Source organism: Copidosoma floridanum, unplaced genomic scaffold (genome assembly GCF_036245765.1).
Source record: "Copidosoma floridanum isolate Cflo_tuat_1 unplaced genomic scaffold, Cflo_Japanese_pri ptg000030l, whole genome shotgun sequence".
Lineage (NCBI taxonomy): Eukaryota > Metazoa > Arthropoda > Insecta > Hymenoptera > Encyrtidae > Copidosoma > Copidosoma floridanum.
Window position 1 is genome coordinate 4,866,432 of NW_028321907.1, and position 14,129 is coordinate 4,880,560.

Sequence of the window (14,129 nt, forward strand, 5' to 3'; positions counted from 1 at the left end):
CTCATGCACAAAAAAGACTCTCGCTCGCGAGTAACACAGGTAACCGAGCGCCCTTTGTCCTCCCTATGTATATACGGAAGATGGTGGGGCATCCCCTCGTATATATGTATAAGATAACTTTATTGGAAAAATCTCTCGGTTACAATACACGTAACGTTGATTGCTTCGATGTGCGCGAATTAACCATCCAATAACCGTAAATCCACCAGCTGTATACGCGTGCCCGGCGTGTGTTTTTCTGGAGGGGGCCTGTCGACGCCAGAAAAACTAATTACCCGATCCGTGGCTTCGTGCCGCAAAGTAATGTACATTCGGCTAAATTAAAATACGCTCGCCGCACAAAAACACAATGCACAGTGGCTGATGAAAAAAAAATGACGGTAAAATTAATAATAAAGAAGAAAAGAAAGGTAGAGAAAAAAAAAACAAAAAGGTCAAAAGCCGAGCGAAACGCGAAACAAAAACGGGGGTGGATGGAGGGGGACAGCTTTCGCGCTGCAACGTAATCCCCAAAGTTAATCAACGCGCTCGGCTAATTCGACGACGCGCGCTTGGCCACGGGAGGGGTGGGGGAGGAGGGTTTCGCTCGCCAAGGGAGTAGGGAGCCCCCCTCCCGCGCACGCACGCCATCCCGATCGTTCTTTATCCTTGGCGTCCTCCTCCTTCTCTCTGCTACAGTTATTGATCCTCGCGGCTCTTCCACCACCACCGACGCCACTGGCTGCATCTCTTTGCCGGTGAGCGAGGAAAAGCGCATACACGAGCGAGCCGCCCGTTACACCCCCGGCTGAGCTTTACTGCGCAGTCTCGGTGCAAGCACACACATACACACACCGGCGGCGGAAGAGGGGAGCTTACTCTGCTCTCGCATAGCTACGTTTTCGCGATTTCCAGGAGAGGAAATTGATTTGCCGGCGCTTTGCAAAGCTCGACTGCGCCCCCTCGCTGCTCCCTTGCCCCCCTTGTGAGATGTACGCGGACGAGGAGATGGTGGATAGTGGAGTATGTATACACACACAGTGGGAGAAAGCGGCGTAACAAGGGAAATGCGATATGTAGACGCTCGAGTTGGCTGCACAGTCTTTTTTTTTCTTTTTTTTTCCTCCTTTCGGGAATTCGAGAATAAAGTACCTATACGACCGTAGGGTCTTTGGATGAAGCTCTTTTCCGTGAGTTTTTCTCTGCGGAAACATTTATCCCAAACTTACGTAGAGGAGAGCTCAGTTGGGAGGAATAATTTTTTGATCCGAGAAAAACGACGACGCAAGAGAGCTCGTTACAGTATTTTGGTAAGCAAGTCGAGTGAAATAAACTGAGAGGGGAAGCGAGCGGTGAAAGAAATCCAATTTAATGTTTCCACTAGTTTTTTTTTTCTAAACTCAAAGTTGCGGGGGAAGCAAGTTGGACAGAGCACCGGGGAAGTTTTCTCTCGCTGGCCGGGTAATTAAAAAGAGATGATAATGAAGATTAAGGTGGCTCGTACCCCGTGACCCAATTATTATTCAAGAGACGGCATCGAGCTCTTACGCAAGACTGGGGGGGGGGGCTGTCATGTTTCAGTAGAAGTAAGACTTGGCGAAAAATTGCGACTGTAAAATTGTTATTGCTAACTATGTAGACAACGAAAATGGCAAGCATTTGGTAAATAAAAGGGCTAAAATTTGATTATGAAAAAAAAAAGAGGCGTGTACGTTGGAAAGAAAAAAACAAAACAAAAAAAAAGCTTTTGAAAACTAAAAAGCTGGCGAATGCTTCGCTGTGCCAGTGAATTTCAAACAGCGGCGGCATTGCAAACGTAAAAACACAGGGAGAGAGGAAAGCTCGGGGGCAGAGGAGCGTGAAAAAGAGCGGAAAATAAAAGCTACTAGGGGGGGAGGAGAGTAGGAAGGGGAAAGAGCTCATTCGCCGAGCATTTCGACAATTTAATTTTCAACAGAGCCGTACCTCGTGGTATTACCAGCTTGACCCTTTGCCAACACGTGTGCGCATAAATATTAATGGATACACCCACACACGCGATACATGATACAACCCGTACAGCTATTGCAATCGCAGGGAGGGAGGGGGAGGAGAGAACAAGAGGAGAGCCAGCCGATAAGGGTGGGAAAAATGCAGAAAAGCGAGCCCCTCAAAGTCAACAGAGGGATGAGCATAGGCATACGCGGGTTTATTTCTTTATTTCATTTTGCAAAGCCTATAAACGAAACAAAAAGCTTCCACTTCGGATAAACAACAGTATAGCGGGTGGTGGATCACAAAAAGGGGGGAGGAGAAAGTGCAAGCGCTTGCGACCGCGCTTGTTCCTTCCCTCTGCCGTTGGCGCGCTCTCGTGTACACACGCGGCGAATAAAAATATACAGAGACGAGTGCGGCAAGCAGTTTCCGGTTGGACAAGCTCTCGCGCGCGCGTTTGATGTTCGAGCGAACAAAGTGCGACGAAAGGGGCAAAATGAGGATGAACTTTTGAAAGCCACTTTCATTGTGTTTGTTTGGGTTTTTCATCTTTTCGCGTTGCTCACAGGAGTTATTCGACGGAAGAGAATAACTTTTCATGAAAATTCGATTGAGGTTCGATTAAACCCACTGGACTGGGATGCGAAAATAAACTCGACGTGGAAGTTTTAATTAAATTTATAAACGAAACTAAATATAAAATTGTTGGCAGGTTTTCTCTCTTGGTTTTCCATCCAAAACGAGCGTACGAAAAAAAAGGGGGGGGCACGCGGTGGAAATTGAAAAATTAATTTCGACTCGGCAACAAAAATCCCCGCCGCGCGTTTTCCCGCTTACGGCGCACTTTTGGGGGGCGAAAAATTCGCGCCGCGTCGAGTTTACCTTTCAAAGTTTCGCAAGGGACTGCAGAGAAAGAGAGTCAAGCAGATTGTAATGAAAAAGCGCGGAATATCAATTTGACTGGGCCCCCCCGGGGAATTAATTCACGCCCAAATTGCACTTAATTAGAGCTAACGCAGCATCCCGTCGAGGAAGGAAGAAAAAAAAGGGGGGGAGGGGAGAAGGAAAGAAAGCGGAGGAGGGAGGGCCGCGCGAAAAAATTACAAAAGCCTCTCTCTCCTCGAGGGGGCGCTCCGCCGAGTTAATTCGTTATCTCCCCATTTCATATTTTACCGCTCTCGCGTTTCTTTATTTTTCCCCTCCTCCCTCCCTTTCTCTCGCGGCCGGAGCGCAAAGTCGTTCCGTTAAACGAGTAAACGAGGAAAAGTGGAACGAGCCCCTCCGCCCAACGCACAGGAGCGCACCCGATAAGTTGATTCTCCCCACGCCCCCGTGGATGGCCGGTTGGTGAGTTGGCTCCACGGAAATTGAATTCCTATTGATAAAAACGATATCGCTTCCTCGTTCACCTCGACCGGCTTTCTCCCGAGACTCACCTATACCCCCCACGGCTTCTGTATCAATCCTTTTACAATCGACCTCCATATACTCACGCAGCTTCTTCTTCTCCTGCGACTCGCCATAATGTTTAATATCTCGATTACAGATCTACCGACAGATAAGCGGGGGATTAAAACTGTATACGCTCTGGAGCAAATCGGCTCTCCGTTGCCCGTGAGTTATTGGAGCCGGCTTAATTGAGTTTAATCAAACGGAGGTTCTGTTATCGAAACGCGTCCGTATATATATGAGCAGTCGGCCGAATTTTTTCTCGCTTCGTAATTGCCCTCGGCGGAATCGTTCGGCACCCCATCGACGCTGTATAAATATCTACACTTGGCCACTTAGTGCTATATACGCATATACATAGATACGCGGTAACTCGGTGATGGAATAATTCATACATATATATATACGCGTCTCGTGGGCAATCGGCATAAACACATCAACCACATGTACGTTGGGCTCTCGCGATAGTTGTAATTATACACGGGTGTGTATACATAACACACCACTTTGCGCTCGAAAGCCACGATTAATCTTATCGAGTGGCAGCGGGTAATTGAAAATCGAAACGGCGACTCTTTCTCTCTCTCTCTTGCTCTTGTGATATTATTATCCGGATAAGTACCTATGTATACACGGGTTTGAACGAAAAAAAAAGTGCACGTTCATCGGGGAGCGAGGGCAAACTGGGTCAATTATTTATTCACCTCCGAGAGCTCCCTTCGACAGGGGGTTGGCTTCGGCAACAAAGAAGCGAAAAGCCATAGCTACTCGCTTGAAGCAGCAAAATAAAAAAATAAAAATGGCCCTGAAGTACCAGAAAGTGGGTGCTGTTGATGCGTAAAGTACGTGCACACCTATATGTACTTATGTATTATATGTATACACGCGCAAAAGTACAAAAGAAGCAGCTCGCCCCTTTTTTTTTTCCGGTTCCCTAAGCGACTGTTTCACCCGGCTACAAATTTATTACACTCATTAGCGGGCCTCTTTCTACCTCTCGGCGTGTTTTCCCGAGCGCTAACGCGATTCTTCCACGTACGCGAGCACTACCCAACGTCGAGCCCGTGACGGGGAAAGAGCAAGAGAATAAAAAAACAAGGGGAGTAATGCCACTTCGAACTTTGCCGGAGTGAGTGCACGGGGCTTTTCCAACAGAGTCGAAATTCCGCGTTCGCTGCTAATTAAAATTGTTGCGCGAAAGCGACGATTAATTAGCCCCTCGGGGGGAAGAAGACTTAGTACCGATTGAGTGTGTCCCCCTTTTTTTTTTTGCAGCGTAGACGAGAGGGGGATGCTGCTGAGCGGATAATAAGGGAATTCTTTTTCTCGCGGGCGTGCGCTAATTCCGAGAAATGGGGTTCGAAAGGGGGGGCAGCCTCGTTTAATACTCGGACGATGTTAATTTCCAACTCGGGAAGAAAGAGGAGGAGGAGGATGACTCTCGAAACTCTCAACTCGAAGGGGGATGAGCGTGAAGCTGCTGTTTTTTTTTTTTTTTTGGTGAATATACATCGTGCACGATGATCATACTTGCCAGTGTGGGGGAGGAATGGGGAGCAAGTGCGCTTCTGGATAGTACTCAGACTCCACAACTCCAAGACCTGTATTGTTTATTTTCGCGTTGGGCTAATCGTTGGAAAAAAAAAAAAAACACGTAATATTACGTGTGTACGTATATACACTTGGCACTCGATCATTGGCAAGCTCTCCTTGATGAAACTCTGGACACGCGAGGAAAACAACTGCAATTCAACCAACCGAACACTCACACTCGTATAATACACGGACGCTCGGGGAGGAGGAGATATTTCACTTTCGAAACTAAAACCTGCTCTCCCGCCGCACGTCCTTCTCCTCCTCCTCCGCGCGAGCTATCCGACAATTATTCATCCGTCTGGTCGTTATTATTCAGACAAGTCTCGAGTAAGTACGAGACTACGACTGCGCCACGTCGTCGGTGGTGGGCGGTGGGGTTCACTTATTTAACGCGACAGCTCGTGAAACAAAGAGATAGAGAGAGAGAGAGAGCAGAGTTGCTAGCTGGTACAACACACTAATGCGGGACACATCCGCGGGAGCGTACAGTGTGGAATAGCTGCCAAAGCAAACAAATTTGCGAAGGCGCGCGCGGGCGATACAAATTTCTCGACCGGAAAACATACACACGTATGACCCAAGGGGGAGGAAGTGTGTATGTATGTACATCGGAGGGTGCACACACCTACAGAGAGAGCTATAGCTGCGAAATCACAACAAGTCGAGAAGAGAGGGATGACTAGAGTTAAGAGAGAGAGAGAGAGAGAGAGGAGGGAGCAAAAAGTGACAAGCGGCTTGCAAGGGAAGCACGAGCAGCAGCAGTACCGCTGGTATAGCTAAATTCCAGCTGCTGCGGACGAGGGGGTGGGGTGGAGGTAAAGTTTTCCGCTACTCGGGCCAGCTCCTCCCACCCCAGAGAAACTTCAAAGTCTTGCTCTCGAGCGGTGCTGGTATACGCTGCTGGCCTTGCTCTCCCCGGCGTCGTCAACGTTTTCATTGTTAGCCAGGCCTCAGCCGCCTGTTTGTCTTGCCCTCCGCCAAGAGTACCAGTCCACCACCGCCAGCGCGTTCATCCTCCTCCTTATCTCCCGGTCTTTCTTCCCTCCTCCTCCTCCTCCTCGAGAGTATTTCTCGCCCCGCTGGCAAACTTCGATCCAAGACGAGAGACGGAGATTATCGTGCCATTTCACCTCCTTAAGCCCATTCACGGGCTCCGGAGGTACATGTATATACATATATATAAAAGGCAAGCTCGAAAATTCCGAGTCTCGAGAGTTTCGTGTGTATATATATAAAATATGTATACATGTATTCCTTCACTCGCTCTTTGGCTGTCTTTTTGTTCTCCGATCGCTCGTCGGACGCTCTCTTGTTTGCTGCTCTCATCCTCCGAGAAGACGACGACGTCAAGAATAAAGGGGGTCGCGCGTGTACACGTGCATGTATAATACACTCGTGCACGCCGACTCCCTCGGAATCGGTCTTTGATTGTATTTGTTTTAACATCGTCGTTGTCGTCGAGGAGGGAAATTTGACGTGGGTCGATTTTCTTATACCGTACACTCTCTGTACATTTATCTATATACCTATACACCGTGTGTACGTGTGTTTTTAGCTGCTACGTGCTCCAGGGTCTGCTGAATCGGCGGAAAACTTTTCCCTTGTAAAAGCTAAGGGCGCGTGTATACATAAAATATGTACGTATGTATATATATTGTTGGCCAAAGTGCCAAATCGATATGATCGTGTGCCGCGCTAATGTATATAATATGACACACAATGCGCTGCAATCTCGGCGTACCTTATAAGTATATACATGTATAAAATTTATTTTACAAAAGCCGTGCAAGCGACACAGAGAGCTCGAGTGCTTTGGCCGGTATCGAGTCGCACGATCTCGAGTTAAGTGCGAAACCCGAGGAAAGCGTGTGGGCGTGTGTTTGATGCACAAGTCGATTTATCACGGTGTCGCCCTGTAATATATATAATAGGGTCGGGCGACGGGGCAGCAGGTGCCAGGGCAAAGTGGCTTTTAACCTGGTCAATCCTGGCGCACGCCCTTCTCCATCGTGTATCGCATTATATGTAGCGCGGGGTATTTGGACGGTTGATTGCTCAATTGTGTACATTAGGCACTTCAAAAGCAAAGAGCGATGACGGAGACGGGCCGGGGTGTTCGTAAGTGATTGTATCGCTGGGCACGTGTTGAAGGTCTGATGCTGCGTGACAAGCTTGAGGGTTTTTTTTTCTCTCTCTCTCTCTCTCTCTTTGCCTCGCCTTTGGGCTGCAACTAATGGAGGGTGTAGCACGGGACTCCCTACATTTCAGAGTCGCATCCCTAATGAAGTTGTCGCCGTTTACTATTATCCGCACACCTATACTGTATAGGCACTGCCGCTCCGCGGGATGTCCGATAGCTAAAAGCTCGTGTGATCGTTCAAACAAACAAACAAAACAAAATCCCAAGGAAGAGTAAAAAACATATATAATAGCGTATGTGCGATGGAGATCATTAGTTCACGGAGAGTTATTCCAGTTCATTAGCGTATACACCTGCACACTGGTGAGGTAGAAAATGCGTTAGCGAGAGAGTAACATATATATACACTTTGACGTGAGGGGAGGAGACAATAAGAACGAAGTAACCGTATACATACGCCGGCACGCGATACCATATATTTATGTACTCGTGGCTGCTTTTACTCTCTTCTTCTTCTTTTGTCGTCGACGTGTGCCGTCCGTCGACTACTGGTTTGTTTCGCTTCTTGTCGTGTTTGCACGTCTCTTTAGCGATCGGCGCACGACGGACCTTCGTTCCGCTACTGTTTGCTCGCTCCATTTTCACGTTTCGTAATTCTCGTGCACGCGGGAGCTCAAATAGGTGTGGTGTGCGTGTGTGGACCCTATTCATAAAAAACGAAGGAGTAATGGATTTCCAACGACTCGCGCAAACACCAGACCAAAGAGACACATATTTGCGTGAAAGGGTGCAGCGCCGTTGTATATACCATCGCACCAACTTTTGCGTCCTTATATACAGGCATATCTCAATAACCTCCACTTTGCGACAAAAGCCAACGAAATTCCAAGTTCATATGAATCCGACAAAGATCATCCACTGCGGTGTTCCCGAAACGAGTGAGAGGGAAAAAAAGCGCGACACCGTAAATCGCAGCTCAGCCAGGGGGTGCTCCAAAAAAACAATAACCGAGGAAAAAATCCCTTTTCCCTCACGTAATGCCCAAAAGAGATCGCAAATCAAGACCACCACCCCCACCAGTAGAGACGTGGAGTTGGGCGTTGTTTTTTTTTCGCCATTTCCATGCGAGGGAAAACGGATGGGCTGTTTTTGCGTTGCCCTCCCCGAGAGCACGTACGCGCACAAAGGAGGAGCGTGTGTGTCTATATACCTGTGTACCATCGTACCCGGAGCTCGGGAGCAGCGATAGGATTATTATGGTAATCGGCATCGGGCGCTGGTATCATTCATTCGCGCCTGGCGGAGCGACCCAACCCATCCCGGACGCGTAGGATACGGTGCGCGTATCCTCTCCCCCTCGCGAGTAGGTATACGCTTTTGCCGCTCGGTTGAGCCGCCTGGGAGTCCCCCCTCCTTCGCCCATCCCCTGGAGATAGAGAGAACGACTTGGAATTCCGCCGCTGATGCCGCTCGGATGCCTTTTCAGCGGCGAAATTGCCGACGTGATGTCTCTCTTCTTCTTCTTCCACTCCCTACGTATATATAATACCGTATGCGAGTGTACCTACACTCAATTGCGCGTACGTAGGGAAAAAAGTTTCCTCGGCTCGCCCAGAAATTCCGCGCTCGTTCGACGCCCCCATGATTTCGTGGAAATGATATACGTACGTGTACATGTACCAGGCGATTTTTGGGATTTTTGCTGCCCAATAGTAATTACGTGAATGAACCGAGGTCTCCATTGCCAAGAGGACAGCAAACGGATCGGGGTATGCTCTCTTTGTGTCCGGATGCATCAATCCACCCGAGGCAGACATTCCCGGCGATATGGCAACGGATTCACAAAAGGGGTAATCGCATCGTGGGAGTCGAGGGGCATACGTAAAGGGATGGCTCGTTGAAGAAAAGGAAGAACAAACAGGCCCCACCCGCGGACAGAAAAGACGAGCGGCGGGAACAGCGCGCCGTCGTTAATCACACGGCGTAACTATCCGCACTGCCGATCTCCTTTCATCTCTGTCCGTCTCTCTCTTTTTTTTTTTTTTTTTTTTCCAGCCACGGCGAGGATGAGGTATAGATGTAGAGACACGAGCGTGGACGAGGGGCGAAAAGTGTTGCACCTGCTAAAATACGATGGCCTGGCAGATGGTATCGGATTGATTGCTGCACACACCACTTGCAGATTTCGATATGATAAACGAGAGAAGGGCCGAAAATTGGGGGACCTGTTTTCTTTTTTGGCTCAAAAGTGCGTTATAGTTTGTTTGTTTGACGAGCAGATTGAGAGATTTCGATCGCCCGATCGCCCTGTTATTATACGCACAGCTCTCGGGCGTAGGAGTGTAGCAGCAATCAAAGAGTTTGTTTCCGATGCACTCACCTGTTCCCTGTAAAAAGCGAGGGAACAATGGCTAATAAAAAGAAAAAAGAAAAAGTATAAAGCGGAGGCTCGTCGAGACGAGCGAAACGGACACACACCAGCCACTTGGCACCTACTTTCAAGGATGAGAATATGCCATCGGGGGAAAACAAGTGCTGCCGAGTTTAATTGAAAGACCATCAAGATCGTGGCCCATATAGGAGTGGGTTTACGTAAGAAAATAAAGACGGACGCCTTTCTCGCTCCGTATACATGTAATTATAATAGCTACCACCGACGCTGGCGACGAGTTCATTTCCTCCGCAGAAGCGGGTCCTTGCGCGAAATTTATGCGCATCCGGTGAGGGTATTATAACGCGAGCGCGCGTGCGGTACTGTACCTACAATGACCCTACGGCAGAGTGGAACAGAGAAAATTCGCCGCACACGCGAGCAAAGCTCCATGTGTTTACCTGCTGCATATTATGCACTCGCAGACAATTTGAATTGCATCGAAAAAAAAAAAAAAAAAAAAAAAAAAAAAGAAGTTTAATTACACCTGGCCTAACCCCTTGGCTCCGCTGTAGTTGTCTTTATCGCGATCAGCTGGATTGTTTTTTTTTTTTCCTCATTCCCTTCTTCGCCCCCTTTGTTGTATAATACGCTGTTCGGCTTGGCATTCTCGAAAAAAAGAAAAATAATGATAAAATGGAAAGGGCGCGGGTGGCCGCCCGAGGCGCGAAAGCCAGCGTCTGCCGATTCGTATACCTTACTCCACTTTCTTCTCTCTCCCTCCTGTGCTTTGGGTTCTTTGTTTTTTTTTTTTTTCTTCCCCCCTACCCTTTTTATTGTTCGCCAAGGCAAAGGGACGAGGGTGACTTTCTTTTTTTAATTACAATCGCCGCTGTGGAATTATCATTGGCGGCGTCGAGGTGGCTTTTACGGGGTCTTTTAATTAATGGATCGGCGGTTGTTTTGAGGACGCTGCTGGTTACTTTTTTCGTCATCCATTTGCTGGATTTCCTCTGTTCGTTTTATCGTGCAAGTAAATAGGTTTCCTCTCGTACAATTGATTGGCCTTAATTGCCGCAAAAAAAGAAACACACAGAGAACGCCCTTACGAGGAATTCCATATTACGATTCAATTAGCGACATTAGGTGCTAATGGCGAGCGTGTGCGTCGGCGTGGATAAATTAATTAATTAATGTGTGCCAATTTTTTTTTTCCCCCCTCATTGAAGGCTGTAAAGCAAAAATTAATCAATTCTCACGCTTGCTTTTTTTTGTTTGTACATAATGGAGGAAAAAAATCGTAAATAACTCAGTTTACTTTCACGAGGACGGTGAAGTGAAGTAAAAAAAACCACACACGCGCGTGGAGCGCACAATGGCAATTTTCTGAGAACCGACGGGCTGTTGGGCCTCATCGTGTGTCGTGTTGTGTGAGAAATCGCGTTAATCATAATTGAAAGATCAAGTAGCTGCGAGAGGGCAATTATCAGCACGCACAAACAAGCACACGTGTATTCCATTGGTGTGAAAATTAATGATTATCACGAAACGATTAACAGATAAAAAAAACAAAATAAAATAAATAAGAAGGAAGGAAAGAAAGGTGGAGCACGTGTGCGCGAAATGAGTTTTGAGCGAGTATAAAAAAAGCTCGCGTGCGTGCGCGGCCCGTGTACTTTTAGATTTAACGAAGATAATTACGTCATCGTTGTAATATTCATGCGTTCGGACGAAATAATAATGATTGTCATTATTTACGTGCGTACAGGGTTTGATGTAGTCCAGTTATTAAAATCAGAAAATTTTCGAGCGCTCGTTTGCACGCACGCACGCACCTTTGTTTCCTCTCAATTATTATTACTCAACGTGGAATCGAATTTTTTTTTTTTTTTTTTACTGATGATAAAGATTTTCTTAATTAGCAAAAAGTGACCTCCTTTGATATTACTACTATTTTTGTTTTTTTATATGTTTATTTATAGAATAGTAAGTACAGACGCATGGAGGGAAACTCTTTGGGTTATTTTTCAAATCATTACATGATAATTTTTTTTCTTTTTCTTCTACGCTTTATTTTTCCAAATTTGAATTGAAAAAAAAAACAAACAATGAACCATCGTACTTTCGTAATAATAATGAAAACATGAAAAAAACTGATTACGTCATGCAACACAAACGTGCTACGTTATGGCCAATTAATTGATATTGCGTATACGTTAACTCGAAAATCATTTCGTCCGTCGTACGTATACAATACGCAACACATTACGCGATGACGATAACAGTAATACTAACAATAATCGTGGCTCACGGATGGAAAAAGAAAAAAAAAAGTATGTAAATTGAAGAAATGTTAACGCCGTAATTGCTTTCACGGTCCGTAATTATTGAAATTCCCGTCTGGCGCTCGCATTAATATTAATCCCATCGCGGACGAAAAATATCCAGCGCCTCGTTCGTATATACACCATATTATACCACCAACACAACAATAAACCATAAAGGCGCGAAACAATACGAATCCCATCCAAATGCCGGGCCCGACACACGGAAGGTTTTCCATCCGGAGCAGAAGAAGCAACACACACTCACAGCACGGGAGAGCCGTTAGCATTAATATTTTTCCCGGTGCATACACACAGGCACATAATATATTACATCCCCGCGTTCCGCGGTGCAACATAAGCGAGCGCATCCCCCTCGTTCTCGCGTACACACACACACATAATATTTATAATATACACGGGGCAGGAAGCTCGTTAGCACGCTTTATTTCCTCGAAATTTTCGGCAGCGTCGGCGTATACGCGTATATTATACGTATATGTATACACATCGCGATAAATTTAATTGCAGCAGCCCCCGAAACATGCCTCTTCCTCCTCCTCCTCGCGCGGCCCTACACACGGACAGGTGGCGAAATAATTGCGCGCTTTTGTCCCTCCCGTCTTCCAACGACCGCGTCCGCCACTCCTGTGATGTATATTTTTATATTCCTTTTTCGCCAACTGCAGCGTCCTTGTGTTTTATACACCGGGAGCAGTGGCGTCTCTCGACTCTTTTTTTTTTTTTTTTTTTTTCTTTTCTTTTTTTTTCCTTTTGTTGCAACGGCGACTATTTTTGTTCCGCGTATATACACCAACCGACAGTACGAAGCTTCTGTTTGCGCATTCCGTAGTTTCGCCTCTTTCGTTTACCAGCAGAGCGACGGTGTTGTGTGCGCTCGAGCGAGCGCGTCTGCTTTTTCTCCGATTGCGCGGGTGCACGGGAGGGAGCCCCAAGAGAGAGATATTTATCTTGTCGTCCCCGTGTCGTGTGCAGCGTCGTGTTTGTATATAATGTGCGCAGAAACACCGGTGAGAAAAAAAAGAAAAAAAAAGTGTAAGTGGGTAAAGACGCTGGTGAAATCAAGACTCGTGACGATTTTCATGCGCAACTCTCTCTGTTTGCCTGATTTACGCCGCGCTATTCATAATGAGGTGTATACTTGCTTGCTTCTCCCCTCGTTGTTTATACTCCATTGGCAAATATTTCGTTAAAAACTGCGCCAGGTAGGCTTGCGTACTTGCAAATCATGAGGCAACAACAAAAAAACAAGGCTTATACCGAAAGAGAAGGAAATAAACAGTTTCCCTAGTCTCCCGGATGAATCTGGTTCGGAAAAGCTCTTGTTCTCGGGTCTGGACCAAGCTCAATAGAAAATATATAAAAAAAAAAAAAAAGTATTGCACGCAAGTCGAGCCCCTGCTACAAATACATTAATATGTGTAATAAGACGTTTTGCTCGAGCATCACCTGTTATACTCTGTTTTCATATTTTACAAGCTCGTTTCGTTCGCTTGTATTGCGCTAACTGTGTTTAGTAGAGCTGCTCCGGCATCACAGCAATTATGATAATGACAACACCAACGTGACTCCAAAGTACAGTGCAATCTGTGCGTCGACAACTGCTGACGAATGACGTTAAGTTTATCTCTCTCGTTTACAAATGTATAAACTTTGGAGCTTCTAATTTCTTGCCAGTCTGAGCATTCGTTGATTTTCCATAAAAGTACTTTTTGATCTTACGTTGTGTTGTAGATCCAATACTTCAACTGGGGGCTGATTTGCGACGATCCTCGATATAGGGAGCGAGTGTATAGTGCTTGCCTGCCGAGCCGTGCTGTTGAACGTGCGCTTCTCCATAAGTTACGCGCTCGTCCGGTGGATGGCGTGATGTTGCATTTTTTTATATGATGATTTGAGAGGACGAAATTACCGGGACTGTTTGTCGTTTCCAGCTTTTGTTGCTGCACGAGTTTGTGTACGTCAAAATGTGCGCTATTCAAATTTCACGTGTTGAGAAAAGAAAAAAAAAAATCCTAGATCGATAGTTTCCTGAGGGGTGTAAAAGATTGACTACCGATGGTACGGAATGTGGCATAGCGAAAGGATCGAGAGAGAAGGAAAGAAAGGTACTGAATACGTAATACCCATACCATCCCCACGGGAGCGGTGATGCAAGACGACGTAAAGTATTAAAAATCAATTCCCAGGGCAAGTGCTCTTTGCTGCCTCTACCGCTGTATATAATATGTAGACGCAACATCACTGTATACCAGCACAAGGGAGATGTATCCGC

At 46.5% G+C, this 14,129-nt stretch overlaps 1 protein-coding gene across 4 annotated transcripts in view; it reads right to left on the minus strand.

The window, feature by feature from the left end:
- The window catches only part of LOC106644456 (uncharacterized), a 231,621-nt gene that overhangs the window by 91,777 nt on the left and 125,715 nt on the right, over nucleotides 1–14,129 (minus strand). The window lies entirely within an intron of this gene.